Genomic DNA, 25,709 nt, shown 5'->3' on the forward strand with positions numbered 1-25,709 from the left:
GGCTAGAGTCATATGGACAGTCTTGTTATCAGTAATGTAAAAGATTCCAAGCTGAAGGCGAAAGTTGTTGTGCAGAATACAGAGTGCAATTTCTACTGCGTGTGCTGCTAATAAGGCCAATGTGTCAGAGCTCGGACCATTAACACGACCTTGTTGTTGCCAATATTTGAACCACGTTATTATATTGAAGCATGGGAACTAATGTTACATCCTTCAAGCAACCATTGACAAACAGGCAGGAAGAGTCCCTTAAAAAAATTAAGAAATGTAAATACATGATTTTCATTAAGATACTCATATTTAGTCCTATTTGCGTGAAAGATATTTATGGCGCATTATTTATATCAAACGATATTCTGCAAGCACACATATTGCGGCCTTCATATTCTAGGGCGTGGCCTGACTCTTCAAAATAGGTTTTGTGATCTGTGTGTTTTTCACCTACACATTTATATAGTCTTGTGTGTGCATTTTGAAATGTGATCACCAGCAGAAAAGATGACATCGAGCTATTGCTTCAGCTGTGTGCAAAAAAAACCAAGTTATTGGTAGGAATTTCAATATTATAATTGATCATTACCAATATTTCCAGATTTTTTTTTTTCTGAAACTGACGTTCTAATTTTCAAATAGAAGTGCATACACAAATTGCATACCTTCGACTCTTACACCTACTGTATGTTTGTTACTAGTGATAAATACAATTGTTTTTGCATTGGTATGTTGGTCCAAATGTCACTATAAAATTGCCTGCACCTGACAAAAATTTATATTATCTGTAACGTAAGTATTTTCTGGTAAAATTTCACATATGAAACCTGCAACAAAAGTTTCATGCGGAATCTCTGTAAATGGAAATGTGAATTTTAGATTTACACTGATAAACGTTGTTTTATACGCACTTGCAAATGAAACTGCACTCATCACTCCTTCATTAATAAAACTTAATTCAATTACATATTATTAATCATAAAAGTACACACATTAAAAATGTTAAAAACATAGCTTTGCGCAAGCGACGCGCATAGAATTACTGCAATGCTCAATGTATTTAAGAAAAGACTCAGCAGCCATACAGACCTCATCAGTAAGTAGTTGTAAGAAATCAAGAGAGGGCAACAGTTTCTAAAATGTCTCTGCCCTAAAAAGGGGAATTAAAAATCTCATTGGACAATTCATAACATTTCTGAAAAAGTTGAAGTCAACAGTGACTGTTTGGAGAAATCATTACAAGGTCACAGGGCTGCCCTAGAGCATCTGTACTGACCTAGCAGAAAACAGCAATTTTCATATTGTACCAGATCTAAATCTAAATAGTAACGCTCACTCCCCATGACATGCTGAGCAATAGATAGAGTTCAATGAATGGGGTGATCTGCAGTATTACGCCTCCGGTGTGTAGGCTTTCCTGATTCTATATTTTCCCTTTCCAGGTGTCTTTGGTCAATTATAATAGACCTCTTAACCCAGAATTTATTCTGTTTCCAAACGGTAGTTGGGTTCTTAAATAGTGTGGGCCCACCGAAATCCGTGAAGGACCGTTGAACATTGTACAGCCGCTGAAAATCAAGTCCTTCTTCACCCTTCAAACAGTCCTTAATAGCCCTATGATAAAGAGTAGCGGGACGACTGGTCCAAATGGATATCCAAAGGGACAAGGGTGTGAGCTTAATTAGGTCCTTGATGTATGAAAGACCCAGCTCTTCATGGCCTATGTAGAAGAACCTACTAGGGGGTATTGTGAGTAAACAAAATCAGTTTTCCTAATACTGCAAAGATTAAACACTAAGATTCACCCAAATCCCAGCATAAATGGCAGTTAGAAGGCACTGAGTGCCTGATTTAGAGTTTGGTGAATGGGTTACTATGTCACAAACGTGATGGATATCCCATCCGCAGAATTACAATTGCCATATAATAGAATGCACTGGTAATATCCATCATGTTTATGATGTAGAAACCCGCCCACCGAACTCTATTTCAGGCCCTTAGTCTTTCTTATATATGGCAAGAAAAGACACAAGCAGTTTGCCACCAAGGGAAGAAATCAAATTCAAATAAACCCCTACAGACTAAGTAGTTTGCTATGCAAAGGCTGGATAGCGTCAAAATGTATACCCATATATGTAAAACTGGACACCCCCCAGAGCTTATTATTGCTAATAGAGATGGTGCTCATGTTATGTGTTTTAGTACCACAGACCATAATCTGGCACTTGGAAAAATTTGTATTAAAAGCTTCCCTCGCATTTTCTAAACAGTTCGGAGTGTGTGCTAACAGAACAGCATCATCTGCATATAATAATGAGGGGATGGCAATGGAATTAAACATGGGCATATCTTGTCCCTGCTTACCAAAATCCGTTCAAGTTGTTGACATGCAGAATGAACAGAGGTGGGGCCAGGATGCAGCTCAGATGCATCATGTGTTCCAATCTGAACGAGTTGGAGCACTGGCCAGTAGGGTCAAACCTGACAGCCAAGTTACTACAGAGAACAGAAAGAAAATTGGCTAATGATGTATCAAGTCATATGTACAAATGTCACAAACATAATTGAAACCTATTTACCTGATTAAATGTTCATGAAAGGTCCATGAAGGCAAGGTACAATTGGAAGCAATTAACTATGGTTTATTTACTATTAACGAGGTGGACATTTAAGCACTGCTCCATTGTACCGACACCCTCTCTAAACACTTATTGGAAATGTCTCAAAATACCTCGTTCATTGACCTAGAGCCTAATTCTGTTAAAAATGACTCTACCCTGTACCCTCGCTGTGATGTCAATGACGGATATGGGACAATCACATTGTGGCTCCATGAGATTTCCCTTCTTAAAAATAGGAACAATGATTGAATTTGACCAAGAATGCAGCAAATTAGTGTCACTTAGATTGTTGAAAACCTTTGTGAGGAGAGGTGCCCATAAACTGATGTTGCATTTAAATAGATTAAAGGGCACCCCGTCCGATCTGCGGGCTTTACCAGAAGGGCATTCTTGCAGCACAGTGACTACTTCTGCATTGAACTTGATGGAGGTAAATGAACTATAAAATGTATTCACATAGCAGTCACTTTTTGAAGGTGATAGGTAAATGTTAAAAAAAGCGTATCCCACTGCTCCCCAGGAATATGAGAAGTGATACCTGTCATGCGGCTTTGACTGAAGCTAATAACATTTACTATGTGTCAAAAAGGGCATTTTGTTTACTGGCTAAAATGAGGGATTGGCAGCTAATACTCTTAATCTTTATATGCCTATCCCTTAGGGTAGGTTCATAGATTGTGCAACAAGGAGCAACAACATTTTCATCCCTTGGTTTGTATGTCTATCTAATAGCAATGGAGGAAGAAGAAGTAATGCATCTAGGCGAAGACTGCTTGCTGGGATTAATAGTTTTGAGAAGAAGGTTTTTTGACAGTAGACATATCGTAATGAGTAGACACCATTTCCCCCCTTTCTACCTAGTCCCGAAAAAAAATATTGAAATAGCTGAGATGGGACTTAACCAAGGACTCCAAGAGAACATTAGGATTCAGCAAGCTCCAAACAAACTTCAGATTGCTTATTACTTAGGCTATGATGTAATTAGGAAACAATGTTTTTCTTAAGCAAAGGAATCAAGAGCACTGCAGTAAGGGGGCTGTGATCCTTGATACTCACATATAGCGTGAAGCCCTCAAGCAAATAAAATGGGAATCAGTGGCAAAGTGGAATCTGCCCTCTAATGAATTGTTAATAAATTGTGACTAAAATAGTTGCCACGCTCGGACACTCTGTAGTTGCGACAAGTGGGAGTTGCAACTCTAGCTTGACATGTAATTGTATAAACTACAGAGACATTTCCCACTCTTAAGCACACCTTAAAGTCTCACATAGCCTAGTTAGGTACTGAAAAAGGATTTTAGTTAAGACTGACAGTTTAATCAATAAAATTGAACAATTTGCAAAACAAATCTATAAACTTTCGCCATTGCAAAAGTTAATTAAATAGAATTTTAACTCTTTACAGCATACAACACAAATACCTTGATCCCCTCATTATCAACATTGATAGGAGTTAGAATACACCTATTAAAAATGATCACTTGGAAATTGGGCAGCTTGAGAAACAAGATGGTTGGATCATGTACAACTTTAAACATATGAAAATATGAGTTTATGAGGCAGTGGTCTGCAGCTCACAACAGATTTATGTTGTGGGAGTCGAGCTCAATAAACCATTTTTCCAATATTATTACATCTATGTTATTGGTCATAAATCTCAAAAACATAAAACTCACTGATGTGTACTTAAGCTAATTTAACGCAGTATTGCACAACATAGTTATACTAGGCTGTGAGTAAGTGTGAAGGAGCAGAAGTAACAACAGGTGGAACCATGAAGTAGATTTTATGAGCACTCACAAATGATTTGAACAGCACTTGCAGCAGTTGTGAGAACATCAGCTGCCATATTTACTATTCATTCATGGAATGCAACACAGCAGTGGAACTTGCTGTGCTGAGTTGTGTGAAAGGAAGGCATCAGAAATGCGCCATATTCACTAAGATATAATGCACTTCTGCTCTTTCCGGTGCTCTTCAAGCAGCCTAGGGTCAACGCAGGCACCATTATGCCCTGGTGAAAAGGCATCTGTGTTTCGGGCAGGACTGCTTTTGTGGAGGAAGACATATCTTCCTTCACAAAAACAATCCTTAGCGGCATATTCCTCTTTCTATATGTGCTTTGTTCTGCCACACAAATGAAAAGAAGTAACATGGATCAATTAAAATATTTCTCCTTGTTACTCCTCAAGTAAGCACACTCTTTTCATGCAAATCCAAGATTACAAGTGTTTTTAAATCTGATTTTACATCAAAATACATAAGTGGATGCACGAGAACACCCACGTAACACCTACCTGATACAAAGTAATTTAAGGCAGCACTCTGCTATTCATTGTGTGACCTTGTATATACTAAACTATGCAAGTCAACTTTCTGTGGCTTAGTAAACGCCAAAATGAATTTTGCAACGGGCTGTACCACAAAAGTGGCACAACCATGAAGCAACATCTTAGTAAATCTGGGTCTAGTTTACACCTTAGTGGGTCAGCGTATGCGGGATAAAAAGCAGGGTGAAGTGCAATCATGAAGCACAGGTCTAGTACAGGGCCATGAATTAAATATTTGTTTTATTGGAAAAAGGATGAAACAGAATAATCTTTTCTAACAACGTCCTATTTCTAATCATGTGTGATTTACCTGATGCAAGAATAGACGTGTCAGGAGTTACATAAATACAAAATAGTCACCTTTACATGGGAATATCATAATGTCTCCGTAAGTATTTTGGGAAAATAGTTAAACATTCCTAGATCTGGTGTCAATCGAAATATTTATGAATAAGTAAACAGTAATGACTAAATCAAAAAGTTAGGAATAATATACACGTTTTCACAATATCTTTTGCAACTAGGTCCTCAATGTGCCTTATTTAGAACTGTCAAGGATGTATGAACTCTTTGGTTTGTCAAGAGACACACACTATAACTGCTTCTAGAGATTCCCTTTTCTTTCAAATTCTGTGTTATTATTCCTATTATAATTTGTCATCTTATTTCAAAACCTACAAAGAACTGGATTACATAAATTGATCGTTACTAATATGAACTGAAATTATATTTAGTACGAAATTATGGACTTGTGTGATGAGCAATTTGTTCAGATTCAAAGGTCACTCACTTGTTACAGCAGCAAAAATCAATCTTTATATTTTATCTATACAGAAAAAAAAGCTCTTTCTTCCACTGGAAAACAGGTCTAGATGCTGCTAAATTAATTAGGGCAAACATGTACTCCCTTAACTGTGAGAAATCCTGGTCAGAAGTAGGCCGGGGCGCCATTTCAATTATGCTGGAGTAATTGGAACAATTTCGGTAACACTGACATTACTCTTTGACGCGTAGTTACCTATAATTATGTGATTACTGATGCTTGGGTGATTAGGAGTAATGGGGGGGAATCCTACCACAGAGCAGATTTAGCGAGCGCGAGCAGCAGCTCACTATTCATGTTCTACTGCATTTAGCCCTATTTCTTAGTGCAAAATGCATCCTCACGTCCATTTAGGACGTGACGATGCATTTTGCTCTAAGCAACAGCACTGAATTCCAGGAGTAAATTGGGGGAAAATCCTACCTCAAGAGCAAATTTCGCGCTATTTCTTAGTGCATAATGCATTTTTGCAACCCCTTTTGGAAACGAGGGGGCATTTTGCGCTAAGAAAATTGCGAAAAATACCAGGAGTAAGTTGGGGTAAACCCTTATCCCGAAGAGCACATTTACTGAGCGCAAGTGGCTTCCTATGCTCCCTATACTGTTCTGTTGCATTCAGCGGTATTTCTTACTGCAAAATGCATTTTCCCACCCATTTTGGTGATGAGGGGACATCTTTTGCGTTAAGAAATATCACTAAACACAGAATTACTCTTCTCGCATAGATATGTGTAACTTAGGTGAATTCTTAGGTAATTTCTCATGATTATCCTACACTGAATTATGCAAGTTACTCCCACCCCTAGTCAGAAGGTCTCATGGGAGCTGGAAAGTGTTGGACACTAACTGTAACAAATGGAGCTTTTTGCCCTTGTTGTATGTCTAGAGAGCCCCATAAAGAGGACTCTGAACTAAGAACTAAGCACAACACAGCACACATGCAAACAGCAAAAACAAGGAGAAATTAAAGATTTCACCAGGGTAGGAGCAGGTTTTCCCTGGTCTTAATTTTGGTGCTGCCCCACATTTATGCCATCCTTGTAAATATGGAACGTTCACCACAACACCCATTGCCCTCCTATTTCACTCTAAGTATGGCGTGAAAGGGTGCCTTATTTACAAGGCAGCATTAAGTTAAGCCACGTTACGTGGATTAATGCTGCCTAGTAAATAAGGCAAAGCCCCTATCGCCGCCACTACATCCAAAAAAGTGATGCTGTGGCGGCGATAGGGGCTTGTAAATATGCCCCTAAGTTTACTTATTAATGATAACTAACAAAATTAATAAATAAGTGACCACAAGTATGTTAAAATAGCAAATAAATACAACTATGCTACATGTTTAGTTCTCAAATTACAGATACACCCTCTCGATAAGCCTCTATAAGTGGCTTAACGCTGCCTTGTAAATATCGCCGCCACTACATCCAAAAATGTGATGCTGCGGTGGCGATAGGGACTTGTAAATATGCCCCTTAGTTTAATAATTAATGGTAACTAACAAAATTAATAAATGAGTAAATAAAAGTATGTTAAGACAGCAAATAAATACAACTATGCTACCTGTTTATTTCTCCAGATTAAAGATACATCCTCTACAAGAAAGAAAAATACAAAAAAGGAAAAGAAACTAAATACAGAGACACCGATATAAAATACAAAAATACCAGCCCTAAATGTAAGTATTGTAAGCAGAGCACAAAGCTAGACTGAAAATAACACTTTAATTAACATTTAAAGAATAGAACAAAGCACACAAACCCCTAACTAAATTTTACATTTAAAAATCAACTGACACACTAGCACAGTTTTCTCTCAATGGATTGTATCAAAAGAATACTGTGGCAAAATCAACACCAAACATACCTGCAATGCAAAACTCTACAGCTAAAACAAAGTAAAGACAACATTCAGAATTTAAATTAAAATGTGAACCTGCAATGTAAAAGATTTAAAAAAAAATATAACCATATTTCTTTTTGCTTTTTTGTACATCTATTTTCCATACCATAAAAACCACAATTAAAATGCTGGAAACAGCAAAATACATCAGATCACAAAAAGGGAAACTGGTATTAAATTAAAGAGGATATACTTATAGTAAGGATAGCATTACCAATTAAAATAACACTCTTAAAATGTATAAAATAATATTCAAATGCCTTCTGTGGCAGGGCTACCACTAAAACTGAAATGGTTGAAAGTGTTAGGAAACATACCCATCTACCTAATATTACTGACATAGAAGTCAGGAATATTACAGGACCAAAAAGAGGCTAGTAAGTGCTCACAAGTGCCAACAGAAGCAATGAGTAACAAAATTCTATACTGTTTCTGAGCAAGAAACAAGCCAACTCCATGGCCTAGCAAATGACATGCCAAATCATAAATGATTAATTGTCAGAACTTGTAGAACAGCCAGAGAAACACCAGTAGCATCTAAAAATATGAAGATATAGACAGACCCCAATATTTACGAATTACACATAAAGGCCAGATGTTTACTATATGACAACCACAATAACAATAAAATATTAATCATTAGTCATTCATGCTATCGAGAAAAATGTACTAATCTTAACCCAAAGTAACACCTGATTGATGGACAGCATTTTTAAGTCATGCCCTTCACCATTCAGTCAATGATACACAATTCATGGTCAATATCAAAATACAAGCACCCTGTTAGTGTATGCACTCCTATAAAACTGAAAACAAGCAACTATAACCCACAGAAAACCATCAGAGGTTTTGCACAGGCAGTAATATCTATCACACTTAAAATGTACCCACCCACTGCCATTCAGGAGTGCTGCAATCACTTTAGCCATAGCAAATAGAGGAACCTATCAAAATCTATTTCAACTCCAAACTGAACTACAATAGGGAAAGTGTTGGACTTTAAAGGGTGTCAGATTTACCATTGCTTCTCCAACCTAACCATATTAGGAAACATGGTGAACTTTAAAGGGTTAAGATGTACTATTCCAATTCCAAATTTAAACACATTAGGAAAAATGTTGGACTTTGAGCGGTTCAGAATTGCTATTACTATTCCAACTCCAGACTTCACTACATCGGGGAAGATGCTGGCTTTAACAGGGTCAAATTTACTATTCAAACTTAACTACACAGGGGAACGTGTAGGACTTTAGGGGGGTGTCCGATATACTAATCCTGATCCACATTTAACCATATTAGGGAAAGGATTGGAATTTGAGGAGTTTAAGATATACTTTTCCAACTTCAAGCTCAACCATATTGGTAAAGGTGTTGGACTTGAGGGATTCAGATTTACTATTCCAGCTCCGAACCTAACCAAACTGGGGAACATGTAAGTCTGGAGGGGGGGAAAGGGGGTCCAATTTGCTATTGCCACTCCAACCTCAGACAAAAATTGCTGGCCTTCGGGAGGTTCAGATTTACTATATCATCTCCAAAGTTTGGGTGGGCCAAATTTACTAATCCAACTCTAAACTTAACCATATTCGTGAAAGTGTTGGACTTTAGTGGGTGAAGATTCGCTATTCCAACTCTAAATTCAACCACATTAGGAGAGGTGTTGGACTTTGAGGGTTTCAAAACTACTAATATTTTACCAAGTCCAAACATCACTACATTGGAGAAAATGTTGAACTTTGAGGGGATCAAGTTTTCCAACTGTAAACTTAAACACGTTGGGGAAAGAGTTGTACTTTTTTTGGTAGGGGGGGCTTGCTATTCCTACTCCAATCTTAATCACATTGAGGAACTGGGGAAAGTGTTGCTTTTTTTCAGGGGGAGGGATCACATTTACTATTCCAACTCTAAACGTAACCACTTTGAGGAAAGTTTTAGATTTACTATTCTAACTGCAAACTTAAACACTTTGCGGAAAGTGATGGACTTTCGGGGATGTAATGTATTATTCCCACTTGAAACTTAATAACATGAGGGATAGTGCTGCACTTTTAGAATTCAAAATTACCTTCTCCCAGAAAAGAATAATAATAGGCATTACACTAATATGAATACACTACAGCCATCAATTTTAATTATCTAAGAAAAGTATACCACGCAACATGAAAAATTAAATAGAGAGTACTACAAAAAAAGAAAAAAACAATTCTTTACTATGAATTTCAAATAAATAACTATAATTGTTTTTTAATATTAAATTACAATTTAATAAAAAAATCAACAATTTACAAATAAGATGTATACATTTAAACATGCTGGTGTGAGAAATATACAAAATAACAATCATTTTAATCCAATTATTATTATTTCTTTCTTTTTATTCCACCATCGACACAATACATTTGTAAATGCATAAACATACGAGGAAACATTCTCTATCATTAATAGAGTAAATAATGGAACAAAAAGCATTATATATTTCTTTCAGTAGATAAGAGTGTGCAACAAATTACACATGATAAATATAACACCATAAGAGCCCAAGTTCATGAAATAGTTCCTGGACTGATTTCGACTCTAGTTTTCCAATCATTTATAGGAGCCCAGATCAGTTTCCCTAGCTTCTGAGCCTTTCAACCTTTCCTCTCATATAAACCTTTTTCCAGATTATACATAGCTAAGAGCCGTGAGAGCCATTGTTGAGTGGGGTGTCCAGGATCCACCAAGGTGGATGAGATGCAAAACCTTACTACAGTCATGGCTAAGAATACAAACTCATGTTGTACCAATGGTGTTCCTTTCTTGGTGACGCCTAGTTACATCAACTCGGCTGTGAGTTTTACTTGAATCTTCAAGGTTTACGCCAGGAACTCTTCTATGGCTCCCTTTAGAGAATCTAAAGCTGGGCAAGACACAAACATATGAACTATATCTGCATCTGTACTATGGCAGCGGGGACATTGACTCCCTTCCGTACCACCCCATTGAGCAATCTTGGCTGGCGTGTAGTATAGTGAAAACATTGTTTTGAAATGTTGTGCCTGTAGACCAGCTACCCTCATTACTGTGTGGCCAAGCTTAAGTGAGGCCATAAACTCGTCCCCTTCAAAATTCAGCTTCTGCTGCCATTTCTCACCATACTTATCTAAATATAAGTCTGGGTAATAGTACAGCCATCTGGATCTCTAATTGCCTCCATAACTAGGTCTTTAGAGAAGGCTTTCTCCCCCTTTCTTCCTTGCAATGGAACTACGTATCTGGAGATATTTAAAAAAGTCCCTCCGATCAATATTAAAAAGGAGTTGAGCCTTCTCATAAGAAATTATACTGTCTGAATCAAGCAAATTCCCCATTTTCCTCACCCCCAGTGCATCCCAGCACAACATAACCCCATCATGAAATAGCTCCGGGAGTGATGGATTTCCAAACAGAAAGGAATAATAATTCATCCTTCTGAGCCCGAGCTTGTTCCTGACACTGGTCCAAACCATTGTTGCTGCACCTAGAGTCTTAAATGTAACTTTTTTGCAGTAACTGGCTTCACTGAATTTCAGACGCAAGTTAGGGGCCTCTCTCACTAATAGCAGTTCATATACATCTAGAGGAGCATCTCTTCTCCACCGGTCCACAACCTTCCCTCCCAACAGCCCTCAAAAGTGTTGAATTGCTGGAGCCCAGTAATAAATTTTTAGGTCTGGGACTGCCCAGCCCCCCCCCTTTCCCTGGGTAAAGATATATATCTAAGGGCTCTTCTAGTCTTTCCTTGCGCCCAAACGAATCTGTTAATCATTTTTTCCATTTCCTTAAACCAGTGGTTCTCAAATGCTAGGGGTATCGTTCTAAATAGATATAAAATCTTTGGAAGAAGAATCATTTTATTAATGTTACATTGTCCCACATCAAAAGATGCAAATTATTGAGCCTTTCCATATCTTTTTGGCTTTTTTGTATAACTGGGTTGAAGTTTTTTTCCACAACTTCTCCCAACTCTGAGGTTATCGTGACCCCCAGATAGGTTGCACATTCAGTCACCCGTGAGTCCGACAAAGAAAGTTTACTATTGATTACTATTTGTGTCTTTTCTCGATTAAGCAGATAGCCAGATAACAACCCAAAACATTCTGCCTAGGGTTCTATTTCCGTTAAAGCCGCAAGCGGATTCGCAGCTGTTATTGCCAGGTCATCCGCATATCCTAGAATTTATTTTCAAATCTTTTCAATCGGATAGGGTGGATTCGTATGTTCACCTCAATTTGACCAATTAGGGAATCTATGTAAAATGCAAATAAAAGGGGGAAACATGGACACCCATGTCTTGTCCCACGTGTGATAAAAATAGATTCACTCTGTCCACCCATTAACCGGAGTTGGTCCCACGGTGTTCTATGCAGTGTCTGTATGGCCTTTATACACCCCTTTCCTACCCCCCCATTCTCTTGTACGGCCCACAGGTAATCCCATGAGACCCTATTGAACGCCTTCTCTGTGTCAAGTAGGATGAGGGCCATAGGGTCTCCAGTAACTGCAGTGCCATCAAACATGGTAATAAGTCTGCAAATATGTTCGGCCGTTCCTCTGCCAGGGATGACACATGCTGTCGGGGTGAGATCACTTTCCCTATGATGATACTAAAGCTATTTGCTAACATTTTTGAAAAAATCTTTGTGTCACTGTTCATAAGACTTGGCCTCATTAGGGGGCTTCCCTTTCTTTAAGAAGATAACTATGTTAGCTTCTGCCCATGACTCTGGGGGTGCCTCCCCTTTCTGTGCCTGGCGCATTACCATTCTTAAATTGTTGGACTTGGCCCTTTTGGCAGGTTCACCCCGGAACTTTTTGCATTATCCTAGCCTTTTTTCTGTAACCTGGTGTTGGTGATTTTAGGCCTCCGGGCACTTTAGCACTGTGGTCCAGTGTAAAGTGTGTGTCGGTGGTGACTCATGGTATGGGAGGAGCAGAGTGGTCGAGTTTGGTATGTATGAAATGGTGAGAATAAATGCTGCGCAATGGTGGGCGCAGATTTATTATGACTATGGGAGAAATGCCACTTTTAGAAGTTGGCATATTTGTGTGCAATGTGTCTGCCTGCCTGATGTGAATTGCATGTCTAGCTTGTGAGTGACAGGGGCCGGGAGGTGTGTGTGGCTCCAGGAGGGGCAGGGTGAGTCTGCGCTGGGCTGAATAGGACATCTGTGCTGGGAGTAGTGGGAGGAGTAATCATCTGACTCTGAGTAGGAGTGTGCCTACCCTGTGCAATGCTGGCTCCATCCCCTGTGGTGTGTCTGATCACCTAGCCCTCACCTGACAAAGGGGAAGAGGAGCTTGCAAAACAAAGTGCTCGAATCCCCACTGAATCAGTTGCATCTGGTTCCCCCATGCCCTGCACGACAGACAAAGAAATTTTGCAGTATAAGTATAGGGGCTGTGACTCCATAGTTCAAGTTCAAGTTCAGGAATTTGTATAGCGCACTACTCACCCAGAGGGTCTCAAGGCGCTTGAGGGAGGGTGGGTGCATTACTTATCGAATAGCCAGGTTTTTAGTTGCTTTCTGAAGGAGAGGTGGTTCTGTGTAAGTCGGAGGTGAGTGGGGAGCGAATTCCAGGTTTTGGCCGCTAAGTAGGAGAAGGATCTTCCTCCCATGGTGGATCTGTGGATGCGCGGAATTGCGGCGAGGGCTTGATTGGATGATCATAGTTGGCGGGTGGGTGTGTAGAAGGACAGTCGTGTGTTGAGGCATTCGGGTCCTAGGTCGTAGAGGGCCTTGTGTGCATGGGTGAGGAGACGGAACGTTATTCTCTTGTTGACGGGGAGCCAGTGGAGATCCTTCTGGTGACCGGAAATGTGAGCATGACGGGGAATGTCCAGTATGAGTCTGGCTGAGGCGTTTTGGATGCGTTGGAGTTTTTTCTGTAGTTTGGCTGTGGTCCCGGCGTAAAGGGTATTTCCATAATCCAGTCGGCTGGTGACCAGTGCGTGGGTGACTGTCTTTCTTGTTTCGGTGGGGATCCAGCGAAAGATTTTTTTGAGCATGCGTAGGATGTTGAAGCATGAAGATGAGACGGCGTTGACTTGTCTGGTTATCGAGAGGGAGGAGTCTAGGATGAAGCCCAGGTTACGTGCGTGATCTGTAGGTATGGGTGCTGTACCCAGGGCCGGTGGCCACCAGTCGTCCCAGGCAGAGGGGGATGATCCTAAGATGAGGACTTCCGTTTTGTCCGAATTAAGTTTTAAACGGCTGTTCTTCATTCATTCGGCTACTTCTTTCATTCCTTCGTGTAGATTGGTTTTGGCGGTGTTTGGGTCTTTGGTGAGGGAGAGGATCAGCTGGGTGTCGTCTGCATAGGAGATGATGTTGAGGTTGTGTTGGCGCGCGATGAATGCGAGGGGACTCATGTATACGGTGAAGAGGGTGGGGCTGAGTGAAGATCCTTGTGGTACACCACAGATGACTTTGGTGGCCTCTGATTTGAATGGGGGGAGGCGGACTCTCTGGGTTCTTCCGGTGAGGAACGAGATGATCCAATCCAAAGCTTTTCCTTGTATTCCGATGTTGTTGAGACGTTGTATGAGTGTGCTATGACATACTGTGCCGAAGGCGGCGGAGAGGTCGAGTAGGATGAGGGCAACTGTTTCTCCGTTGTCCAGTAGCGTTCGGATGTCATCTGTAGCTGCGATGAGGGCGGTTTCGGTGCTGTGTTTGGCTCGGAAGCCGGACTGTGAAGGGTCGAGGGAATTGTTGGATTCAAGGAAGGCGGCGAGCTGACTATTGACGGCTTTCTCAATGACTTTGGCAGGGAATGGGAGGAGTGAGATGGGGCGGTAGTTCTTAAGTTCAGAGGGGTCTGCTGTGGGTTTCTTCAGAAGGGCGCTGAGTTCGGCATGTTTCCAGCTTTCCGGGAAGGTAGCGGAGTTGAAGGAACAGTTGATGACATTGCGGAGATGGGGTGCGATGATGGAGTCTGCTTTGTTGAAGATGTGGTGGGGACATGGGTCGGTTGGCGATCCTGAGTGAATGGAGTTCATCAGGCGGATGGTGTCTTCAGTGGTGATTGGGTTCCAGGTGAGACGATTGTGAGAGTGCTGTTTTGGTTCGGAGGTGGGTGGAGTGAGCTGTTCATCTGACTGGTTTTCAAAGCTGTTATGTATGTCGGCGATTTTGTTGTGGAAGAAAGAGGATAAAGAGTCGCAGAGGTCTTGGGAGGGAGTGATGTCGTTGGTGCCGGCGGTGGGGTTGGTAAATTCTTTGACGATGTTGAATAGTTCCTTGCTGTTGTGGGCGTTGTTGTCGAGTCGATCCTTAAATGCTGATTTCTTGGTGGATCGGATCGATTGGTGGTGTTTGCGGGTGGTGTCCTTGAAGGTGGTCAGGTTGTCAGAGGTTGGGTTTTTTCTCCAGGTTTTCTCGAGGGTACGACATAACTTCTTGGATTTCTTAAGGTCATCGTTGAACCAGGGGGCCTTTTTGCTACCTTGTTTGATCTGATGGTTTTTCAAGGGTGCTAATACGTCAGCGCTGTGGGTGATCCATTGTGTGAGTCTGGTGGCAGCTTGGTTTGGGTCCGATGATATGGCAGGAGGGTTTTGGTTTAGCGATGTGAAGAGTTGGTCGGTGGTGATTTTGTTCCAGTTTCTTCGAGGAATAGGTTGTTGGGGGTTATGGGTCGTGGTCTTTTTGTAGCTGAAGTGAACACAGTTGTGGTCCGTCCAATGGAGATCTGTGGTGTGATCGAAGGAGATGTGTTTGCTGGAGGTGAAGATAGGGTCGAGCGTGTGTCCGGCAAGGTGGGTGGGGGTGTCAACAAGTTGTTTGAGTCCGAGATTGGCCAGGTTGTCCAGAAGGGTGGTGGTGTTGCTGTCGTTTTTCTTTTCCAGGTGGAAGTTGAGGTCTCCCAGTAGAATGTAGTTCTCGGAGGTGAGGGCATGTGGGCTGATGAAGTCGGTGATGTCTTCGTTGAATTGTGTGCGAGTTCCTGGTGGTCTGTAGATGAGGGTGCCTCTAAGTGTGGTCCTGGGGTCGGTGTGGATCTGGAAATAAAGGTGTTCGGCGGTCGCGAGGTTATCGTCGGAGCTGGTCGTGATTCGGATGGTGTTCTTATGGACGATGGCGATGCCTCCTCCTGTTTGGTTGGTGCGGTCTTTTTGGATGATCTTGTAAGCGTCCGGGATGGCTATGGCGATGTCGGGCGCTGATGAAGCGTTCATCCAGGTTTCTGTAAGGAAATGGTTCTTTCCTGTCCTGTTCTGTGCTGTGCTGGGGGGCTTGCTGCTGCTGGGGCCCAGGAGGAACCGCCATCGGGGCTTGCCTCCCTGCTGGAGGGCCCCGTGTGCTGGCCTCCCTGGGCCCAGCTATGCCCCATGGACCGCTTGGACTGTGCTTTTGACTTTGTGCTCCCTGCGCCCTATATACTAATTTCTAGGAACCGAAAGAGCGTGGGCTTTGCAGCGCTGCGCTGCAGGGAGAGAGGGAGGGAATCCCCAGCATAGGGATTCCCCCATGACACCGTGGAGCAGTTGCCCACCCCGCATTCTTTGCCTGATTCGCGGGAGCCTACCCCGCTTAATGGAGATTCGAAACTAGCGGGTGCACACCCCATGTTTTGATGGTGTGGGAGGGTGCCCACCCCGCCTCAGTGTTTAGTATTAACTAAAATGGGAGCCTACCCCGTATTGCCCAAGAGAAATCACTGCCGCGGCCCGAGCTGCAAACGGAAGACAGGTGCGTCCACCTGACTGTGGGCGGGGCCTCGCGGGCGTCACTTCCGCCTTTCCCCGTCTGGGAGAAGGCGACCCCGGAAGACTGTCAACTCCTCGCGGGGCTCCCGTGAGCTGAGGAAAGCCCCACATATACCAAATGAAGTCCCAGCCCCAGGAGAGGGACTGGGTGAAGAGAGGAGGAGGCGGCAGGACGTCGTGAGGGCAGTGGTGACTGTTGAGGTAGCAGGGCTCCCACGCACTTAGGAGAACCCCGCAACATAGCTCAAGGCAAAGAGGAAGCCGGCGTGCAAACCGGAGCCTCCCCGAGGAGAAGAGCGGAGTCCCTGGACTGCCGGTGAGTGGGGACTGAATTAGGCAGCATTGTTGGTGCTTAAGGTGGCACTGGAGGAGCCCCGGCGAAGGAGGCTCTGAGAGCACTGCAGGTGCCAGTGCTGAAATTCTTCCAGCTGCACTGCGAGAGTGCGGGCAGCTGCAACGGTGGGGGTAATTCCCTTGGGAGCCTTTGCCTGCGGTGCCGGGTAGTGGCACCAGACGAGCCCCAGGGAAGAGGAGCTCCCGTGGCATTGTTGGTACTGGGCCCTATGGGTGTCTATGGGGAGCTGAAGTTGTTTAGCCCATTTTTGGTGCTCCTCGAGCACAGTTTGTGCTAGTGCTACTTTACTTGGCCACATTGGGGTGCCGTTCGGGGCACATTGTCAGTGCCCGTTGCTGCCATAGCTGCCCGCATGACAGTGGGCAGCTGCAACGGTTGTTCGCAATTGTAGGTACCAAGTGAGGGTTCCCAGGGCACCGTAGTGACTAGGCATTCCCCACAGCTGCCCCACCCGACAGTGGACAGCTGCACCGTTGCACATAATCATTTAGGGAATTCCAGTGGGGATCCAGAGGGGTCCGGAGAGCACAGTGAGTGCCAGTACCCACGTCTTTGCCTGCACAGCTGTACCGCCGTTAGAGGCATCTGCCACGTTTAGGCCTGCGCAATTGCGCACTTTTGGGATTCTGCTGCATTGGCAGCCAGTCCTGACACTTTGGGACAGAGGGCATTTGAGCCCCAGTGAAAGGCCAATTGGCCTGGGGTCTGTTTATGGTTGGTAGGGCACAGAGCCCTAATGTGATTTATTGCCCCATGTCATTTATGCTGATGGTGTATGTATAATGTGATTTACGCACCGTGAGTTATGCCTAATGTGACTCATGCTTGTGATGCCTAGGACATAATGTGTTTATAGTTAGGATGTTTAGGTATACTGTGTTCATGCTGGTAAGGCCTAGTGCGTAATGTGTTTATGCTAATGAGGTTTAGGCCTAATGTGATTTATTGCCTTATGTCTTGTAATGATATTTCAGGATGGGGTATAATGCTAATGTAATAATGCTTAGGTCATTATGGTACCAGTAGTTACTGGTTGTGTTTTGCATTTACTTATCTGTTCTGATGGTTCTGACCATGGCCTGACTGGCCTGGTCCTGTATATAATCCCCTGTGAATATTGCTCGTGCCAGTTGGCATAGTGTAAATGTGTGATTATGTTTCTAATGTGTTTATGATAATACAAAGGCTATTTTTGATATAACCTTGTGTGGAGTTACTTTTGTAGTGTGCCTAGTTTGTTGCTGCAATGTGTGTGTGATGCGCAAACGCTCTACACATTGCCTCTGAGATAGCTCGTGCCAAGCTACAAAGGGGGTGAGCAGAGGTTATCTTCAGCGTGTAACTCCCTCGCCCTGACTAGAGTGGTGGTTTCTGCCTGGCTTTGGCGCAAGCCTTAGCCAACCAGAAATCCCATTTCTAACATAAGTCATCCCCCAAAATTGGAAAAAATACTTTATAAAATTCTAATGGGATTTGATCAGGTCCGACAGCCTTGCCGGAAGGGAGTTCTTTGAGGGCACTTTGAAGTTCTTCATCTGTAGATATAAGTTCTAAGGCCTCTGAATCTTTCTGTGAGAATATCTCAGTAGTAAGCGAATCCAAATATTCCTGTATATATTTTGGCTCCTTATGTCCCTCTTCCCCATATAAATTTTCATAGTACCTTTAAAATGCCCTATGTATTTACCTGATCTCTGTGACTACTTTGCCCTTTTGGTTTTTGACCTCTATGATGTCACCCCCGGCAATTTTCTGTCTTGTCCTAGTGGCAAGCATGTGCCCAACTTGTTCGCCATATTTGTAGCATGACTGCCTCCAGGCCAAAAAAGTTTCTGCTGATCTTTCTGCCACAATTTCTCCAGCCTCAGCTTTTACCAACGCCAATTTCTGGAGAATCCTTTCTATGCTTCGCCCATTACCAATAGCTCTAACCAGCTCTTTTTCTATATCCAGCATAGTGTTGTACATGGTATTTAAACATTGTTTAACTTCCTTATTCCGATTTGGAGAGTAGCTCAAGGTTTCCCCTCTAACCCCCGCTTTAAGAACATCCCACACCATACCATAACTCGTACTGCCCCTATTAACCTCCAAGAATTCCCCAAGCCATTTGTTCATATGTTGAACATAATTAGGATCTTGAAGCAGGGCCCTCTCAAATGTCCAGTTACATTCTGACACATCCACCACTATGCCTGTTATCTCCAAGACCAAGGGATTGTGGTCAGACATAGCCTGGAGAAACTTCATAATGGTACAAGTTGTAAGGAGGCAGTGCAAGACCAAAAAAATAATCCAGTCGCGCTACAGCTTTATGTGGTGCAGAGAAGTATGTGCTACCCCCTCCTGTGGTCTAAGTTGTGCCCAAGCATCAGAAAGCCCATTGTCTTGAATCATTTGAATAAGGGCCCGATGTACTTTTTTTCTGACCTACATAATTACTTGGGTTCCCCTTCCATAGCCCCCATACCGTTTATATTTAAATCACCACATACAATGATCGGTAGAGGCCACTTGACCAGTTCTAAGTTAAGAAACTCAAACACTTCAGGATCATCATCCATAGATCCATAAATTGTACAACGTGTAAAGATAAATCCCTGCAATTGGCATTCAACAATTACCCAACTACCTAGTCTATCAGCTGAGCGGGTTTTGAATATAATCCTTCCCTTCCTGGCCAATATCGCCACCCCACATGTTCTAGTCCCCTGTGTGGTATGTGCTGTCAATTGAAACCCCAACTGCTCTAAAAGATTTTTCCTCATCCCCTCAATTTGCGTTTCTTGCATGCAGACAATGTCAGCATGCAGCATCCTGAGCTGCTCCTTAACTCTCCGCCTTTTCGTCCGGTTATTCAGCCCACATATATTTATTGTTGCTATCTGCATGTTACGTACGATTTTCCACCCTGTTCTATCCCCGCTTCCTATTCTCGCCGTCCCTCCTTTTTATCCTCGTACAATGGTGTCTTTCGTTTTTTTACCCCAGTACACACCTCGGGGTGACCCTCCCGCTACCCTGCCCCCCAACCCCTTCCTACGGGCCTCACCCCTCCCCTTTCTCCCCACCTACATTGTGAGACAAGCAGACCAGAGGTCTATGTGATCAAGCTTGTGAGTCAACCCTACTTGCTACCAACTTGCAAAATTACCTTGTTTCATTATTTCTTTTTTGTTTTTTTGTTTTTATCTCTCCCTTTTTCCCCTTTTAAACGGTGCTGGCCCCTTGTGAACCCTTCTAGACTAATATTGACCCCCAGTGCCTTCCCCTTTAAATCAACCCAGACAGCCCCCTTACTACTTCAAAACTATCAGGCCAGATAGATAGAGATTAACCACCGTCATTAAGTTTTCAATTTATCAATATATTCTTTAGCTTGAATGTCTGAGGTGAATGCTCGTGTAGGTTCTTATATATGATCTTCAGTGGAGCTGAGTTCATTAGATAGGCTTATGCCCCTAAAGTTTTGCATGGTTGAATCAGTTGCCTTAGTCTCCAACACCTTTCCACCGTCACATGGCAAAAATCTGGTCTTGAGAAGAAGGACTGATCTTCATACGTTCGTCTGGCGTTTGGTCGGGCCTTTGCATATACTTCCCCCGGAGTAATAGGTTCCCAAAGTTTACTAATACTGCCTGTGGCATAGCAGTACTTTCTCTGTCAGGCTGACTTGGCTTCTTCAAGCTCAATAGGAAATGGGGAAACAGTTGTATTTCTGCTTCCCAATTCCAATGGTGGAGTTCGGGAAAGGCTTTCTTCATTAGTTTCAGCATGTAAACCTGTATATCAATGTTCTCTGCGCCTTCTTTTATGCCAAGTATCCAAAGGTTTTTACTCCTTTGCCGGTTCTCGAAGTCTTCACTTTTCCATTGGAAATCAGGGAGCTGGGCTGTTTGGGTTTCTGTCTGTGGCTGGGCTCTGTTCATATGATCTTCCAGCCTAGCAGTTCTCTCCTCGACCGTCGTCATCATCGAATTTATGTCTGTGCAGGCTTTAGCCATTTTCCTTACAGCGCCCTGGAGCTTCTTCGTTGCCAAGTGATGTTTCTTCCCATCCATAGAGGTCTCTTCTTGGAACTGCTTGATGGATTCATAAATTAGTTTCACGGTGGGTTCTTTAGCTTGTGAGGTTCTTGTATTGGTGCTAAGTTCTTTCCTGCCCCGAAAGGTCTGAATATACTTTTTGTGTAGCAGAATAATCCCATTTTAGGCCAGGGTTTAAGTTAGATCTGGCGTTCTCATATATCAACCATTCAGTTGGTTGAGAGTCTTTATGTTTTTTAGAGAGCCTCTTCCTTCTTACCACTGTCCCAACTGTTGACTAGAAAGCTCAACGTTGCTTCCATCGTCCGAGTCAGGGGAGCTAATGTTAGAGCAATCGGCCAGAGAATTTTATTTTATCACCGAACTCTGAGTGTCCTCCATCCCCTTAAGTCCTGTTGCTTCCTTGACTAACACACTGGTGCCTAGAGCTGTATTAACAGGGGCTTGTTACTGTGCCAGTGAGGCCTAAGCTGCATCCTGATAGTGGTCAGTGGTGGCTAGGACAAGTTGACCAGGCCCGGATAGTGGTATAGGTCTTTGATTGTCGAGATTTCCAGGCCTTGCGGTGGCAATTTCGTTGTGGATGATATCCACCTGTATTGTTGTCTTGCTATCTAGTTGCTTTTGATTAGCATCTGGGGTATTTTTCACCCTGTGTTATCCAGGCTTGCTGACTGAATCTTCCCTTCTCTGTGAGTGATCCTCACCTCATTAACTTCAGCAGTTGGAGGAGTAATTGCAGAAAAGAATTCAGTAATGCTTTGCTGTTGCTGAGCCTGTACCTGCACTTGAGACTATGGTTGATTCTGTGGTGGTGGTTGCGACTGTGGCATAGACTCTGTTTGGCAGTCTTTTTTTCTTGTCTCATTTGTGCTTTCTGGGGGTTCAGTTTGTCTTTTACCTTCTTTCATTTCTCCCCTTCTGATGCTATCCTGGGTTTGCTTTGCCTTCAGGGATATCCTGATGCTGAAGTTTGGGCAGCCCCATGTCTTACCTCCCTTAGACCGATGTGCTGTGATGCTGGTGTTTGCCTCCGCAATTGCCTGCGACTTGGTTTGTGAGGCATCCTCCCGTCTGCTTTTCCTTTGGCACGACCCCACACCGTGAGCCACCCTGTCCTGTCAGCTGCTCCGGCCCCTCCTCTCCCCCAGTCCGATGCAGCCACTGACACAAGCAGCAGCACTTTCCGCACTCTCCCGTACTCCTGCCAGAATCACCTTTAGTGCTGCCACGTGGGTCCGCAAGACATCCGCGGTATGAGTCTCCAGGCAGTGAGTCTTTAACGGCAGTATATGTTTAGTCCGAAAAGGTTTGTAAAACCTATTAACTTTTTCAGTACATCGGACAGCAAGGGGCGAGCAATGCGGCTGTCTCAGTCAGGCCTCATCTCGTCTCCTCGGACCTTTAATCCAATTATTTTAATTAAACACAATGCTTAAAATATAGCACAATTAAATTGATGTTCTTTAAGAAAGTACATATAAAAAAAATTCTTTTAGATATTTAAAGATCAAAAAGTGTAGAGAAATTACCCCAAAAAAGTTAAATCATTTATGACAACATTTAAAAAAGAAAAATTAGCACAGCAACAGTTTTAAACATGCTCCTCATCCTGTTCCCTTGTAAACCCAAAATTCTGCTCCTAAATAATATACAAAAAAAGAGCAGACCTGTCTGTGCCCATCAGTGAGTGACAGAGGCTAGGCTGAGCCACCCCTCTTTCATTCTTCTTCCTACTATCTATTTACACCCACGCCATGAGAAAATAGAGAGCAGTAGGTAGCGTACGCCCTGTTCTCAAAGATACCACTAATGGCAGTCTTTTAGAATGCACTGTTGGTGTAATCGCAAAAAATTGCACTTCCAGAGGAGACTGTCACTGGAAGGTCATATTTCTTTTACCCATGCTGCAGGTTGCAGTGGCACATCCCTTTGCTTTAGCCGTGTGAATATCGAAGATGGTGATCCTGTGTTATCATTTTCCACCAAGGTATTGTCACCTCTTACTGAGCCAATTGTCAAACAAAAAAGATGGTAGCTCATACCCTGGACCTGGCTGTTGAAAAGTTAGAGAAATGTGTTGAAACAATGGAGACTTTGACTCCTCCTTCACTTGACATACTGGCTTTGTTGGACCAGCTTTGTCTTGGAGTTAAAGAACTTATGAGGGGCTTACTTCAGTCAAGTCAAGTCAAAATAAGCTTTATTCGAAATTATGTAGTGAATCATAAAAGCTACAAAATATAACAGTATCAAGATTAAAAAGCAGTTAAAAGAGTTAAAATCACAGATCTAAAAACAGACATGAATAAAAACATTTCTACAGCTGCTTCCTGCAATTATATAACAGCCAATAAAAACCAAGACAATACAGCACATGTATACAAGTTTGCAAGCCATTGCAAATACAAAAAAGCTGGTCGACATTCTACAAAACCCAGTTGTGATAACAAATAAGGTGTTTTCTCAGGTCAGAATAATGTTTACAAAAAAGGACAATATGGATACTACTCTGAGTGGAAATATCATCGCATGGGCATTTCCCAAGATCGGGCGACCAGTTATTGATAGTAGTAAAATTGGTTAAATGATGGAATATATCCAGCCGAAACCGGGTCAACATGAATCTATGGCACCGATTGTACACGTTGGCTAAATAGGGTTGCATATTGTGGCTAGTTAGAATCATCTGGTTCTTCAACACTGAGTATTTTGTGATCTTTGTGGATAGCCTCGATTCCTCAAGTAGTGATAGGCATTTCAATTTAAGGGCTTTTCTTTGGATGGTAATCAAGAGCTCAGGACGATCAAAAATCTCAGGTTGGCCTTTGTCGACCAAGAAATTACGCACAAATTTGAGCCAGGTAATTTTGAGTGCAGACGTAGATCTAAGGCAGTCTTTAATGATAGAGTGGTTAAGCACAGTATGATCAGAGGACCCGATTTTAGGCCAGAGAAGAACTGGCTGGCTCTTGATCACGTCTGCTAAATAAGGAACTCCCAGTTCAGAGTGGCAGACGAAGGTTGAGCTACTTTTCAGGAGAACAAGGAGATTCCTTAGGAATGCATTTTCTGCTAGTTGAAGTATATCAGCATTCGCCTATCCCCAAAGCTCAGACCCTTACATGGCAGTTGGTCTGCATTTGGCCTTATATATAGTCATCATTTACCTCAGTTGTGTAATGCTTAATTTTCTAGCGAAATTCAGCAAGGCTGTGATGGTTTTGACAAATTGGAGCCTTCTTGATTTAATTTCACACATACAGTTCCCAGCTTCAATCAATCAATCAATCGCATTTATAAAGCGCGATACTCACCCATCAAGGGTCTCAAGGCGCTGGGAGGGGGGGGGGGGGGTCAGTGCTCAAAGAGCCAGGTCTTGAGCTGCCTTCTGAAGGAGAGGTGGTCAGGTATGGCGCGAAGGTGGCTGGGCAGAGAGTTCCATGTCTTCGCTGCTAGAAAAGAGAAGGATCTTCCTCCGGCGGTGGCTTTGCGGATGCGGGGTACGGCTGCCAGGGCCTGTCCGGTGGAGCGCAGAGTGCGCGGGGGAGTGTAGAAGGAGACGCGGTTGTTGATGAGTTTGGGTCCGAGGTTGTGAAGGGCTTTGTGTGCGTGGGTGAGTAGTCGGAAGGTGATCCGCTTGTTGACGGGTAGCCAATGGAGTTTTTTCAGGTGTCCGGAGATGTGGTGGTGGCGAGGGATGTCCAGGATGAGTCTTGCGGCAGCATTCTGGATCCGTTGGAGTTTCCTCTGCAGCTTGGTGGTGATGCCGGCGTACAGGGTGTTCCCGTAGTCCAAGCGGCTGGTGACGAGGGCGTGGGTGACGGTCTTCCTGGTGTCGGTGGGGATCCAGCGGAAGATCTTGCAGAGCATGCGGAGGGTGTTGAAACATGCCGAGGTCACCGAGTTCACCTGTCTGGTCATGGTGAGGGAAGAGTCCAGGATGAAGCCGAGGTTGCGCGCGTGGTCGGTGGGTTGGGGAGTGCTGCCTAGGGCGGGGGGCCACCAGGAGTCATCCCATGCGGTGGGAGTGGGGCCGAGGATGAGGACCTCCGTTTTGTCTGTGTTCAGTTTCAGACGGCTGTCTGTCATCCAGTTCGCCACTTCCTTCATTCCTTCATGTAGTCTGGTCCTAGCTGATGTGGGGTTGTTAGTGAGGGATAAGATGAGCTGGGTGTCGTCGGCGTATGATATAAGGTCGAGTCCGTGTTTGCGTGCGATGTTCACCAGGGGGGTCATGTAGACGTTGAAGAGAGTGGGGCTGAGGGAGGATCCTTGAGGTACGCCGCAGATGATCTCCGTGGCTGTGGATCTGAAGGGGGGAAGGTGGACTCTCTGAGTCCTTCCGGAGAGGAAGGAGACGATCCATTCCAGGGCCTTGCTTCTGATGCCGGCGTTGCTGAGGCAGCGTATCAGGGTGCGGAGGCAGACCGTGTCGAAGGCTGCAGAGAGGTCCAGGAGTATGAGGGCCACGGTCTCTCCCTTGTCGGTCAGGGCTCTGATGTCGTTTGTTGCTGCGATCAGGGCGGTTTCGGTGCTGTGGTTGGCCCTGAAACCGAACTGTGTGGGGTCGAGGGAGTCGTTGGTTTCCAGGGCGTTGGTGAGTTGAGCGTTGACGAATTTCTCAATCACTTTGGCGGGGAACGGCAGGAGAGAGATGGGCCGGAAGTTTTTGAGTTCGGTGGGGTCTGCTGTAGGTTTCTTTAAGAGGGCGATGAGCTCTGCGTGTTTCCAGCTCTCCGGGAAGGTGGCGGCGGTGAGGGAGGCGTTGATGACGTCTCGGAGGTGCGGTGCGATGATGTCGTCGGCCTTGTTGTAGATGTGGTGCGGGCAGGGGTCCGATGGGGATCCGGAGTGGATCGAGTTCATTATGCGGGTGGTCTCCTCGGTGGTGGTAGGGTTCCAGGTGA

General features: G+C 43.7%; 1 protein-coding gene across 1 annotated transcript in view; it reads left to right on the top strand.

The window, feature by feature from the left end:
* The window catches only part of LOC146789440 (transmembrane channel-like protein 2), a 566,730-nt gene that overhangs the window by 55,294 nt on the left and 485,727 nt on the right, over positions 1-25,709 (top strand). The window lies entirely within an intron of this gene.

This window comes from Triturus cristatus, chromosome 10 (assembly GCF_964204655.1).
Source record: "Triturus cristatus chromosome 10, aTriCri1.1, whole genome shotgun sequence".
In the NCBI taxonomy this organism is placed as follows: domain Eukaryota; kingdom Metazoa; phylum Chordata; class Amphibia; order Caudata; family Salamandridae; genus Triturus; species Triturus cristatus.